The 14,053-nt window shown below is 37.7% G+C and overlaps 1 protein-coding gene across 2 annotated transcripts in view; it reads left to right on the forward strand.

Moving 5' to 3' along the window:
• The window catches only part of slc39a10 (solute carrier family 39 member 10), a 121,029-nt gene that overhangs the window by 80,486 nt on the left and 26,490 nt on the right, over positions 1–14,053 (forward strand). Inside the window, exon 1 of one of the 2 annotated variants that reach the window (XM_055052965.1) lies at positions 11,117–11,186. The exons of the other annotated variant lie outside the window; for it this stretch is intronic. The gene's annotated coding sequence lies outside the window, so the exon portion shown is untranslated. Of the gene's footprint in view, positions 1–11,116; positions 11,187–14,053 lie in introns of those variants that run through there. 2 annotated transcript variants of the gene reach the window in all.

The raw sequence follows: 14,053 nt of genomic DNA on the forward strand, positions 1-14,053 counted from the left end.
GAAATGTAAGGGAAATGTGAAGAACATATTTGAGTGGTGAGCATGGAAACTTTAATGCTTGTTTCTACATTTAAAAGATTTTTACCATATTTAGAAACAAGAACCTAAATTTGTACTAAATAAATTCAAGATGGCTGCCATTTTTGTAAAGAAAAATTTATTTTTGCACTAAAACGACATAATTTTTATCACTTTCAGTCTCAAATCATGCATGATTGGACCCATACAAAACCTTATTTCTGGATGATTTCTTTATTTCAAACTGATTTTGTTGGGAGACAACCTTTCAGGATGGACCGTGGTTGTCCAGTTTGTCCTCTTCCTGTCCGACATGCAGGTCAACAGTTCCCGCAGTAAATCTGTTTGTCTCTCCCGCTCGTCCCCTTTCTCTCCAAGGTTCCCGGCTCTGTGTAATACATCATTCATTAAATTATGGAAAAGCCATTAGAGGCGAGATTGGGAACTCGCAAACTCTTTGTGGCATTTCGCTTAGCATATAAAGCAGAACGCGGCGGCTTTTATGCCCAACTAAATACCGATGACGGTCCTTGTTACGCTTGATGGATGAGCTTCATAATTAGATGGTGCCACTGCTTTCGACTATTAATGAGGGTCGTGAATGGAGCCCTCCTCTTTGTGCTGCGCATGGCTCATGTTTGGCAGTCAGAGCTGTGAACAGCAGCCCGTCTGCAGCATCACAGCCTCCAGGAAGGCAACAGGTTTTCCTGCAGGAAGGTTTGATTGGAGACCTCAAAATGTGTCACTAACAAAGGCAAAGACGTAAACTTTATACTTTATATCACATGTATGTCCTGTGAACTGTATTATTTACAAATTATAGTGACTCCTGTACTTTTTATTCCTGTTAAAGCTTTCCAAACAACTTCACTTTTATACTCAATATATGACAGCAATAAAGTGATATTACAAAATAGATATATCAGAATGAAGTTCTAATATTATGAGAATAAAGTAAAAATATTGCTTGAATAATCACAATATTTTCAGAATAAAGTCATCATTTAATGCCAATAAAGTCTTCTTCATCATTTCCGACAGTAGTAAACATCCTGTTGTTGATCATGTGACTCGTGATGTGAAAAAAAGTGTTTTCATTGCATTTTTATTAAACAAAATTTTTTGAAACGGCTGAAAAATTGTCTCATTCCAGCTCAAAACGTTTTTTTCCAAATTTTTTTTGTTTTCTTTAAACAAATTTATTCTGTAATTCCAATTTGTGAAATTTTGTGGTCATTTTCTGAGTTTCCAGCACAAATGTGCACAAAACTTTGCCAGTATTACTCTGTCAAAAAACACCCATATTTTTGTAATTACAGTGTTTGCATTAAATTAAATAAAATCACATATTAATAAGTTTAACACACTAAGTCAAAAAAACAAGCCAAACCATCACCTTTCTGCCACTTCCGGCCGTCTTCTTTGTCATTTCTGCCAGTAGTAAGAACCTATTTTAGGACATACAGCCAAAAAATAAATCATTTTTTTTTATTGTTGTATTTCCATTATTCTTTTATTCCGATTTTCATAGTGTTGTCAATGGAAAAATGACTGAATTATGTTAAAATATTAACTAAAGATGCTTACCGTAATATTCAAACTAAACTTGTTACTGAAAGTATGTTGAATTTAGAGAAATCACTTCTGTTACTCGTGCTGAAGCATTTAAACTTGTTTGTGCATTTTGGGTAAAAACAAAACAAAAAAAACCTGCTTCCCAGTTGAAGTTGGACAGTTTTCACCTTTAAAGAGTCAAACTGAGCACAAACGAAGTCTGGAGTTAAATCGTTAAAGTGGAAACAAGTTTATTTATCGCATTGTGACGTTGGAGCCGCTGCTGCTGTTGGACTGGAGATTTTGGGTCGCAGTGCAGGACTGGAGGGATGAAATATTTAAAAGCTTGCTCTTGCTGTTACTTGGTGTTTCATTACTTATTCATGTTGGCCTAAAACGCTTCCACAATATGCACAGAGGAGAAATGCATCCCCAACGGCCCAAACAAGCCGCGCTGAGGCTCACGGAGGTTTCTGTTCTCCGGGTTCTCTTCTGGAACTGGTTCCGGTCCAAAACCAGTCAGAAGCATGGAAAATATCAGGGATTACAGTTTACTCAGCAATCTGTGCTCTGGTTAATGAAGGGTTAAGTAAAAATGGGAAATTGTTTGGAAAACAACTATAAAAAAGATTATTATGATTTATCACATTTTATTAGCATTTAATACCCAAAGCCAGCAGGAGAAATTGTTCATTTATTGATTGTAAAGTAGATGTTTAGTAGAAATACAACATTTTAATTAAATGTCCAATTTCTATTTCTTATTTTGATCTGAAACAAAACTCACTTACAAGACATTTTCAGAAAGTTGTATAGGAGCTTTTATTATGTCAATTATTCTTTAATGCTGATTAAAAAAATTTGTTCCACTGGAAGTTTATTTCACTCATGACCTTATTTTGTTTAAAAAAAATCAACTAGTATTTTAAGTCAATCATTAATTTAAGTCAATAAATATTGGATTAAATGATTTATGTAAGTCTAAAAAAAAATTAAGTCAATTACTTGACTTAAATAATTATTTACTTAAAAGTTTTATATTTTGAAATGTCTGTCACAGCACCAATAAAAAATCCCCAAATTCAATAACTTTGATGAGATATAAAATAACCTTTATTTCAGTTACAAATATACAAAAGTAATCAAGACATTAGCAATAATAAATATTCATTACATTGCACCAATCCTGCTTTAACACAATAAAGTTAAAAAAAACATATTTTCTTTTATAAATGCCTTGAGATGTGAAATGTTGTGAAGTGACAGTCACATGTACATATTTAAATTACTTTTTCAAAAACATCAAATATAAAAAATCTACATTTTCAGCAGACAGACTCTCAGTCTTTCAGAGACACAAGTGAGGCATTCAAGTGTTCTCTGTAAACAGGAGCGCCTGGTCATGTGTTCAGCCACTCTGAAGGGAAATCATCTGACCCAGAGACTGTAAATAACTCGCTTCTGTTTCCGTCACAGTCAGGACGTCTGCTGTGGGCGGGGGGCCCCTTATGGGCCCCGGAATGACGTCACGCGGCCCCCAAAGCACGATTCAAGATGGCCGCTTTTTAAATTCATACCAACCATTTACACCTTTATATTTCTTTAGTTTAATATTATAATAGGACCAGAAACATTCAGTGACTTTAAAGGTGACCTGTTATGTTTCCTTGAACACGTGAGGCTCGAAACAAAACACAAAACGATTCTTACATCATGAGATTTTCTCTGTTTTAGAACCTCTTGTCACCTTAAATCCACATAACTTTCTGCTGACCACGTCTCTGCTCAATGTTTGAAAATTGGCCTGCAAACAGATGCGCAATTAAACTACCATTCATCTTTGAAAAGCAGAAGTGGAGCCTCCTGCACAACCTACAAGAATCTGGATGTAAGTCAACAACAAAACTGTTGTCTTTACCAGTAGCATACAGCGGTAAAACTAGCTGACCAAATGTACTGGAGGTTGCTAGTTAACGGGCTGGGGTTGCTAGGTTTTTAAAGCAGCTTATTTTCCAGAAACATCAACAAACATCAACTTTTTAGCAAAAAACAACTGGATGGTTTGTTTTAACTGCTTTTGTTGTTTTTAGAAGCAGTTGAATCAAAACTGAAGTAAAAAAAACTTCCAAAATGTGAAATTTGCAAAACCTTTTGCTAATTTCATTAGATTTTGATAAATGAGACTCATTTGCAGTTTCTATTGTTCATTTAATTGGATAAAAATCAAATAAAACTAATCAAACAAAAAAATATGGGGAACTTTTGATGTTTCTTTTGATGAGGCATTTGTCCTTAATTTTCTGATAAATATAATATGATTATGATTAATATAATAGATTACTTTGTTGATTTATATGAAAATATTGCATGTCTAGTGTTTTTGTAACCAAACCAAACTCAATAAAATCAAATTGTTAATAAAAAACTAAGAATTTCATTGCCCTCAATTAATTTTAACTTGACAATTTTCCCCCAGAAGTCATTAAAACATTTGGATTCTTCTCATCTGTGTCGTATATTCTGAAAATATTCATGTAAAGCTGAATTAATGGAGTATAAATGTCAGTATGAATTTTTAAGTAGCTGTTTTCATGATGTTGAAGAATGCAAGGATTTCTGAGCTGCATTTTGTTGCACTTCATCTATAATTTATTGCTTTCTGTTCCAAGTACACGTCTTACAGTCGTTTTCTGCCTTCCAGCATGTAGGGAAGCTTTTTTCTTGACTTAATTCTGGTGTATTTTAGATTTTTCCATCCACTTGGTAATTGCATGAGCTTCTCTTGACCTTTTCCAGGAGATAACTTCAACTTATCTGCCTTCACTTTGAGTTTCAGACTTTATTATGTACTTGAACAGAGAGCCCTTTGCCTCTTATCTAAATGTCATCAAGCCTGGAGAAATACTGGAGAAACTATTCCACTCTGCAGGAGTTTAAAACAACTTCTGTGTCCTTTTCTGCAGTTTGTGCTCTTCCCCCTTTAGAGGAGATTTTACTTTGGGGGATATTCTCTGTCTGCTTGAGGCGTGAAGCAACCAAACTGCAGCTAAAGGCCACCATGAACTGCAGTGCAAACATCCTCTGTGCCGCTCGTTCAATCATTTAAAAGGACAGTATTTTATATTTCACATAGAGCCATGTCGTAGCAACTGTTATCTTCAGTTGTTATAAAAAATGCTACATATATCAAATATGACTCACAATAAATTTTACTTCCTGATTAATGACTTGAAATTGGGTGTCTGTCTCTTTAAGAACTCCCGCTCTTTCTGTAGCTCCGCCTCCAGGAAGTTATCACCTCTGTTAACCTTTTAGCAAAGTTTCCACTAGCAAAGTTTCTCACTGATAAGCTCAGCAGATGCTAATTGCTGCTGGCTAGTCTGCAGGAGCTGAGTGCGGGTGGAGCTGCAATTTGAAGGCGGAGCTACATCCAACCAGGCGTTTTGCGCAGCTGAATAGTTGCTATCGGGATGAATAGATGAATCAAGAACACAGCAGGAATGTTTTTGATGACAATAACATCATAACATGATGGAAAGCTCAAAAGTGTAAATTTTACTTGGTCCTGCCCCTTTAAAAAGTTTTGATAAATGTTTCCTGAGGTCAGTTTAGTCCACAAAATCAGACCAGATCGGTGTCAATGACGTTCTCAGAATTTTTGCAGTCTTGACCTTTCCGCAGAATTTTTCTCAGAATTCTGATTTTTTATTTATTTTATTTTTTTTTTTGCAGAATTCTGAAGATTAACATCAGAAGAGGAAAAAGTCTGAATCATTTTTTCTTCTCTGTCATGTCAGCGGGTTCCTGAGTGCTGGACGGCTGCGTTTAGCTGCTGAGTTTTGTGTTGAAAGAGACGATGTTTCCGTGACATCTGAAGAACTAAACATGGCCGCCTTATGGAATAATTGCCGCCATGCTTGTGGCTAAGTGTGCTGCTGATCTCTCAAATTAAACTGAAGGATGGTGACGGCGTTAGGACAAAAAACAAAACAGATTTGTGTTGTCAGCGTGGAGCCGCCGTTCGGTCATCAGACGGCCGCTTTCCAGAACGGATGTGACAGAAAACTCATAACATTATGATAATGATTGGGAAGCGTAATAAAATCTGTATACATGTGAAAGCGAAGCTGAGCTGCAGGCTGTCTGGAAAACACAGAGGAATTGGAGAGAAAGGCGGCAGAGATGCTTCGCTTTACTTCTGCAGAATAAAGGACGCAGCGTGTGAAATCAGCCTGTCAGCTTTATTTTCTGTGATGGCTTGTAAAACACCATCTGTCCTCCTTTCACTGACAGAGATATGAAAGGCAGGAAAAGTTTTTCAAATTAAGATTTCCTACGGTTTCTGTGAAGCGCAGATAGAAAAGGAGTCGAGATTATAATCTCACGTTTGGCTGAGCAAATAGAAAAAGTTAAAATAACAGAATAAGAGACAAAGAACCCTGCATCTGAAGATCTCGTTAATCTCTGATCTCTGCTGGAGAGCAAAGTGTCCAGATTCTGCTGCATCAGCAGAAATGAAGCAGCCAGGTGTCAGAAACGTGTTCAGAGTTTATGGTTCGCAGATTATTTAATGAGCAGAGACACCAAAGGAAAACTGACTGCAGCACAGCAATTTGTAAAAAAGGTCCAGGAGTTATAATTTTTAACTTTTTTAAGATAAAAATCTTTTAACTAGGAAAAAGATTTGGACCATCGAAAAGAAATAATTTACTTTTTTCATAATTCTGTCATTTTATTATCAGAAATTTTACATTTCTGACTTTAATTTCAGAATCCTGATTTCTCCTAATCTGAATATTTACTGTAATCCCACATTTCTGACTTCTTATAAGCACAAATTTGAAATGAATCCCAAATTTCAGACTTTTTAAACCAGAATTCTGACTTTAATTTCAGAATTTTGACATTTTAAAATCTGAATTCTGAGATTAAAGTCGATATACTGAATTTTATTTGATGGTTAAATAACTTCAAACTGTTTCTTTTTTGGTTTTGGATGTTTTTAATTACGTTTCTGTTTCGTGGTTTTTGTGTAATAACTGATATGTTTTGGCTGTTTTTTCATTTCATAATGAGGGATAATTCAGTTTAATTTGATGAGTAGGTTACACATAAATGTTAGTTTGCACCTTTTCAGTCAGGTTGTGTGATTTGGTGACTGATTGCGTAAATAAATAAAAAGCTGTAATTACCTTGAAATGTTCCTCTGACTAAAGAATTAGTCTGTTTCCTGCTTTCTATGAAAACACCCAACATGACGAGAGGATTTCATCTTTTAGCATCACATTAATGTAAAATGGCTCCAGTTCATCTCATTTCTATCGTTAAAAGTGAATCATATTTTACTTTGAAAGACTGAGTCGCTTTGAAATGACTCTTCTCTGCAGGAAACTTTGATCGTGTTGCTTTTATTTTATTATTTTCTCAGCCCTCAGAAATGAGAGAAGCTGCCCTGGAGCTGGATTTAGAAATTGTCAGGACTGAAAGGGGGTTGAAGGAATTGGACTCTCTTACTGGTAACAGTGGACCGAGTCTCGACTGGACAGATTACCAGTCCAGAACCAGATGTTGACGTTGGTTTTGGACCTGGCGGACGCAGAGACTCCTCAGAGGAAGGACTCTGCTCCTCTTTGCTGCTGCCGTTAGCATCTGATAACAACACATGGAGGCTGAACAGCAGCAAACGTCTGAAATTCCTGCGTGAAAAACTCATGTGGCCCTGAAATTCCTTGATGCTCTGACTTGAATTTGCCCAAGTTTGGATGTAAAAACAGCAGAAATTAGAGCCAGAACGGCTTATTGGTTTCTTCTGGACAAGTGTCTCAGCGTCTGTTCACATCAGCCGTGTTTGATCCGCTTTAATCCAACTCTAATCCAACTCTAATCCATTTGATGAGAAAGACCAGTTCGTTTGGGGAGGTGTGGAAGCAGAGAGACCAAAAAACCAAACGGGTCTCGGTTTGATTGAAGTCAACTCTGGTTCAGTTAAAATACATATGTGAACGCCAGGCGGACCACAGAAACTGGAGTGGAGCAGATCACGTCCGGTTCAGATTCATGGGAACTACAGCATGTATTTCAGCTCAGCTAATGCTAATGCTGTAGTAAAAGTTTTTCACTGTTCATTTCCACACAGAGACACTTTAAAGCGCCTGGACGCTCCCTGCTGGTCACATCAGTTCAGGGTGTGTGAGCTGAAACACGTCGGTGTTGGCTGGTGTGTGTGTGTGTGTGTGTGTGTGTGTGTGTGTGTGTGTGTGTGTGTGTGTGTGTGTGTGTGTGTGTGTGTGTGAGGGCATTACTATTTTGGCAGGTACAACAGACCTGAGGTGAAAACAAGCAGTTGCATTCGGCTTTTCTTTTCTTTTTTCTTTATATATCAAGCTCCACCCGATTAAAGGGAATGAAAAATCCATGAGCGCTCATTAGAGGCCTACAGGTGGCTAATGAGCCGATATTTAAAACTTCTTGCACGCTGGATTTCTCCCTGTCCTCCTTTTGTTCCTTTTCTTCTGTCTGACTTTGGCCGCCCTCCAGGCCACGGCGCCGGTGTTGTGCCAGAACGGCTGTGTCTCAGCAAACTGTGTGCCAGGAACATGAACAACGACACACAACTTCCAGATTACAAATCCCTGATGCCCATTTCCTCCGGCAGAAGCACCCATTCAGGATGGATGAGGACACTCTGACTCCAGTAATGTTGCTTCCTAATTAAGAAGGAAAGTGAAATAAAACTGTTTCCTCTCGTGTCTCTGACCACTGAAAGACCATAAAGCTTCAGGTTGCTGTCAGAGCAGCAAAGGGCTGTTAAAATCTGTCGAATGTGAAAACAAAGTTATCATGGTCACTCCTCATATTTCCCTTTAGCCACTTAACTTTCAGGATGACAATCATTTTACAAAATGGCTGCTGTTTTTAAGCCCTTTAAAGCAATTATTGACATAAATTGTTACTAAGTTTTGTAACTTGGGTTAACTTTATGGCACACTATATGGCCTATTTTTGACTTTGGCTTCCATTTTTATTCAACTTTAAAGTAATAATATGCAGCATGTGGAGCATCAGTTGTTTTTATTCTTAGTGTTAGCTTCTGCTAATTTTAAAGCACTTATTTACATAAAAAGTCACTTATTTTCACAACTTGGATGAACTTTATGTCAACATATGTTTTCCAGTGTAGCTGCCATAGTTAATATGTTCCATTTAACAGGTTGGGCAACAGTCGTCTTCATAATTAGCATTAGCTTCCGCTAATCTTAAAGCAATTGTTGGCATAAAATGTTACTTATTTTCACAGTTTGGATAAATTTTATGTCACATAATATTTATTTGACTTTGGTAATCATATTATTCAACTTTAAAGCAACAATTTGTAGCATTTCACAGAACAAGCAACAGCCATTGTCCTGATTAGCGTTAGCTTCTTCCACTTTTTTATGTGTTTAGAAGTTTAGCGTTAGCAGAGCTAAGATTCTTGTTGGCTAGCTGTGCCCACCGCTCGTTCTTAGTACAAATATGTATTCTCCATTACAACCATGGCGGCCATTTGGAAAATGGTCACCAGATAAGTTTGCCAAATTTTATTTACATTTGTTTAACATAACAACTTAATATTTTTACTTCATTAGTTCTACTAAGTGAATTTTTTAAAGTTACATCACCTGCTTCAGGCTCACAATATGTATAAATATGCAGGGTTTGGTTTGGTTCTTGTATCCACATCTCCTGCACTAAATGAATACTTCCAATTGTTCTTCTTGTTTAAAAAAATTGTGCTTAATTACATTGTGCTTAATTACAAACTATGTGATTTTAAAAAGGCAGGAATCAACACTGTAGTCAGGGATCCTCACCAGACCATAACCACTTTGGCTGCAGAGTAGGAAATATTACATCTGTAATCTCCACAAGAGCCACTCTAGCAGGAAATGACTCCCTGTGTATATATGGTCAGGCCTGAGTGTGGCTCATAACTCAAAGTGGTCATTGGCACTATTCATCGTCTGTCTGCTGAGGCAGGGTACCGCCTAAATGACAGTAAAAGCCACAGTGGCACTTTCAGCATTGCTTTACGGCTGGCAGGAACCCCGGGGCATCATGACTGGAGCGCTGAGTGAGAACATGGCTGCCAATCACTTGCTATTAATCTCCCTGAGATCAGGAGAAACGTGTCGGGAGAAGCCGGGAAGGAGGCCCAGCTGGACAGAAATTAGCTCAGTGTTTGGTCTCCCGGTGTCCCACTGCTTCACACACACACACACACACACACACACACACACACACACACACACACACACACACACACACACACACACACACACGGTGAAGGTCAGCTCCTCTCACTGCAGTCTGAACCATAACACATAATTCATTCAGACACAAAGTTTCAGAGCAGATCGTCTCGATGGATCCCTGGGAGCATCGTGGATGAAATTACTGATTGCTCCGACACTCCGCTAAAAGTTCAGACGCCCACAGGAAGAACAAATACTGAAAATGTGAAGAAAATAACAGGAGATGTATTATAAAAGCAGTGACGGTTACAAGTAGGACTATTTTCCTTTTACGCTTCAGAAGGCGCTTGAGGCTGATTTTACACATGATAATCCAGTAGATGTGGTTTGATTTGGGACCAAAACTGCAACATTTGTTACATGTTCAGGTGCACTGAGTCAAATCCACCAAATCCGTTGAGCAACTGGTTCCTCTGCTCGCCTGTGGGGGCGAGCAGTGAATCGCACTGCTCATTATGTCACCTGTTTATTTTCAGTGGCTGGCATTACTCACTTCCTACTGTTATTATCTAAATGTAACACGTATTTAAAGATTTGGCAACAGGTTTTAGAGGCTTTAAACGCCTTTACACAACACTTGACACACCTTAGCCACAACATGTTTTTCCTCTTCAGTTTCAGCCTTGCTGCATATGCAGCACCTTATATAGCTTGTTTCTTCCTGTTAAAATGCAATTTTCCTCTCCACTGTCACCACAGGCTTGTTCAAGATGATTTATTGCAAATTCAATTGGAGAATTTGAAACATGAAATACCTGAACTAAAAAACAAATCTGAACAAGAATTAATCTGAACTATTATTGTACAATTAACCTAAATCAAATATATATATATATTTCTGATTAATTTATGTAAGTTGAGGATTAAGGAAGGCAAAATAAAGATTACAACCACATTATTATAAATATGATGTTGACATACTAAGGTATACCATCATAATAAAAAGGAGCATGTTTCATCCAAAAAAAACTTTGAGATTAATCTCAGACATTTTCTGGAAAAAAAAGTCGAAATGTTTCTCCTTTTGAAACTCATAAATTCGTAGTGAAACTATTGTAAACGCGCTGATTTCTCCTGTAATGCTGCTGCAGTTTGAACACGGCTTCCTCATTTCAGTAACGTGACGTCTCAGGCAGTCGGGGGGAAGAGTTTCTCCCTCTGCGAAGACTGCGCAGGCTAACGGCGCACTGCCGCCATCTTTCTCAGAAACAGCGTAAGTGCGGTTCGTGAATGGGCTGAGCTGTCGTTCCCGAACGTAAACCCTGCGCAGGATTTTTTTGGTACCGAGCGGAGAGGAGATGCACACGGCACTCGAGTGAGGTAAAGCGTTTGTTTTCATTCACTCCCCCAACATGGACTCTGGTAGCTGGAGTCACGGAGCTCTGTTAGGCACACTTGGAGCGAAACAGAGGGCCGTAAATGCGTCGCTGTGCCCCGCGGACACCGGTTTGATTCCCCGGGGGTCGTATGCTAGCTAGCATTAGCTGGTTTAGCTGTTGTTGGTGAAGGTTAGCGTTAGCACGAGGTTAGCTGCCTCCTTTTGTTCACAGGAAGCTGAGAAACTAACAGGTGATGAAGATGAGGGCAAATATGACTGTTTATCTGTGTTTGTGTCACTCTGAGTCCGCTGTAACTGTGTGTTTTATCTGCTGGGATGTGTGGGAGTCTTTTAGTTTGAAGCGGAAGAGATTTGCTCAGGTTTGCGCACCACGTGTCACTGCCCTGTTGGCCCATTGATCATTGATTGGCGGAGTTGATTGGAGGGAATGGCTGCAGTTGGTTTACTGTGACTTCTCTGTCATGTTTCACTGGGACAAACCATCCGAACTGGTTTGTGTTCATTGAACCGACGGAGCTCCGCCTCTTGATAAATACACCGTCACAGTGCGGAGGTGAAGCCAGTGGAGGAGTTCTGTTCAAGCTCAATGTGCCAGATAATAACAGAAATAATTAATGAGAAAAATTAACGAACATAAAAAAAAACATGTCCGTGAGTCGACTATAACTGAGACTGTACAGTATGTATACAAATAAGACCAAATAAACACTTTAAAACCATATATTTAAGAAACATTTATTTATTTATGTATATCTAATGAATAAATAAGCATTTTTACCTATTTGCATATATGTGTGTGTGTATGTGTGACAGAGAGGTTATATATATATTTTTTCTTTATACATGTATAACAAATTTCAACCATAAATATATATATACAGGCATATGTATATAGATACATCTATATATATAGATGTAGATATATTTATATATCTATAAATAGATATATAGATAGATATATCTATTTATATAGGTCAGAAAAAACAACTCTAATGCCATTTGTTGAAAGAATTGCACCCTGAGAGCCAGCACTGCACAAAAAATGTAGAATTAAGATCGAAATTATTTCTGTTTCTGTCAATATGTGCAACATTCCACAAATAATATTGTAAAAAAGAAGTAATTGCTTTTCTTTTGGCGAATTATAACTAGCCCTTCATTAAGGTCAGAGTTTGTGGTCCATTACTGGCCTAAATGTTGTGCGGACCTTCAGTGAAGGTGTGATTTCTGCTGGTTCTCCTTCTGTGGTTCTGGCATAAATCACACCCTGAAGCACAGCGAGCATCCATGACGTTTCCCAGCTGTTAGCTCCGGGTTTAATTTGATGCTACACAGTTTCATGGTGTGAGATCTGGGTTGGTTCAGAGCTACATGAACAACCGTGTTATTTTTTTCACTGTAGCGTGCTTGTCAGTCGGAACCGTTTCGGACGTTTCTGCTTGGAGGTAGGAATTTCAAAGGAGTGTATGCAGCTGGGAAATCACTGAGCGTGCAGAGCAACAGCTGCACACACATATGAACAGCTGCTGGGAGAACGTCTATATATACAGAGAGGCGGATGGAAAGAAAATACAACAATAGATCTGATGTTTCTCTTTGTACTTCTCCTATAATCTTGTTGAGCGGTCCCCAAGAAAAAGTTAAAATTCAATCCAATAATCTCAACTGGGACTGGAACAAGAAAACATTTTGCTAGATGATGAATTGTCCCAGTAATTGTAGCGATAAACAATAATATTGTTCTTTTGAGACCATTTTCATGTAATATATTGATAATAACAATGCAATATTAGTTCACCCTTTCTAAAGACCAATAAACTAATTTTGTAACTGGAAGATATTTTATGTAATGTGAGGAAAAAGAAAACGCACTTACAACCAAAACCATAAATGAAACGAATAAAACAAATGAATTCTGTTTTGAAATAAAAAAATAAGTTTTTATTGCCTCCAATACAATAACATAGCAGTCCTTTAGCAAATCTAACAGATGGTGTTTTTCAATCTACAATACAAAATGTGTAACATTTTTGTACATTTTTGGCTTAATTGCTTCCCTGAATGTGTTGTTTTTCACCAAATGTTTTTTTTTTTAGTCACTCAAGTTAACGATTAATTGGTGATCAATTGATCCAGCCTAAATCCTCTTCAGTCAACTTTAGTGAAAGTTGTTCACTTGGTAAATATGGGAGACGGTGTAATTGTTTTAAAAGAAAAATACTCACTATGAAGATTGATTTTATAAAATGTGACAAAACTTAAAGAGGTTTGATTTTTCTCATTCCAGATTTTAATAATTTTTTTTCTGTCATTTTCCAAAAAAAATATTTTCAAAATCTGATTATTTGTTTTTGTCGCCTTGAAAGTTCGGTTAATTTGGGGGAAGTCGACGATTATTTTGATAATTGATTAATTGTGATTAATCGTTTGAGCCATAATTTCAGCTCTATGCAGCATCAGGACGGTGAATAATTCAAATCTTTCCTCACATCCTGCTTTGCTGAGTTTCCTCTGAACTTGCAGGAGTTGGGCTCTGCTTGCAGCTTTTCACTGATGTAAAATGGATGAGCTGAAGGTTTGCTTCAGTTCTCGCTCACTTCCTGCTAAGGCGTCTGACAAGGCAACCGAACCTGCAGTTCTACACGTTACAAACCTCCAACACCAAACTTGCGTCACTCCCTGCTTACTGACAGCTCGTCTTACTCCAGTAAAGCCTGTTCCTTGTTCTGAAATGCCACAAAGCTTTGAATAATAGATCTGTGTTGTTTCAGGAGGAGTGGATTCATATTTAAAAATGAAACATTGTGTAAATGAGACTGCAGTGTGAAAGGAAAACTCCCATATCTCA

The sequence above is a fragment of the Poeciliopsis prolifica genome, unplaced genomic scaffold (genome assembly GCF_027474105.1).
Source record: "Poeciliopsis prolifica strain line A6 unplaced genomic scaffold, Auburn_PproV2 SCAFFOLD036, whole genome shotgun sequence".
Classification (NCBI taxonomy): Eukaryota; Metazoa; Chordata; class Actinopteri; order Cyprinodontiformes; family Poeciliidae; genus Poeciliopsis; species Poeciliopsis prolifica.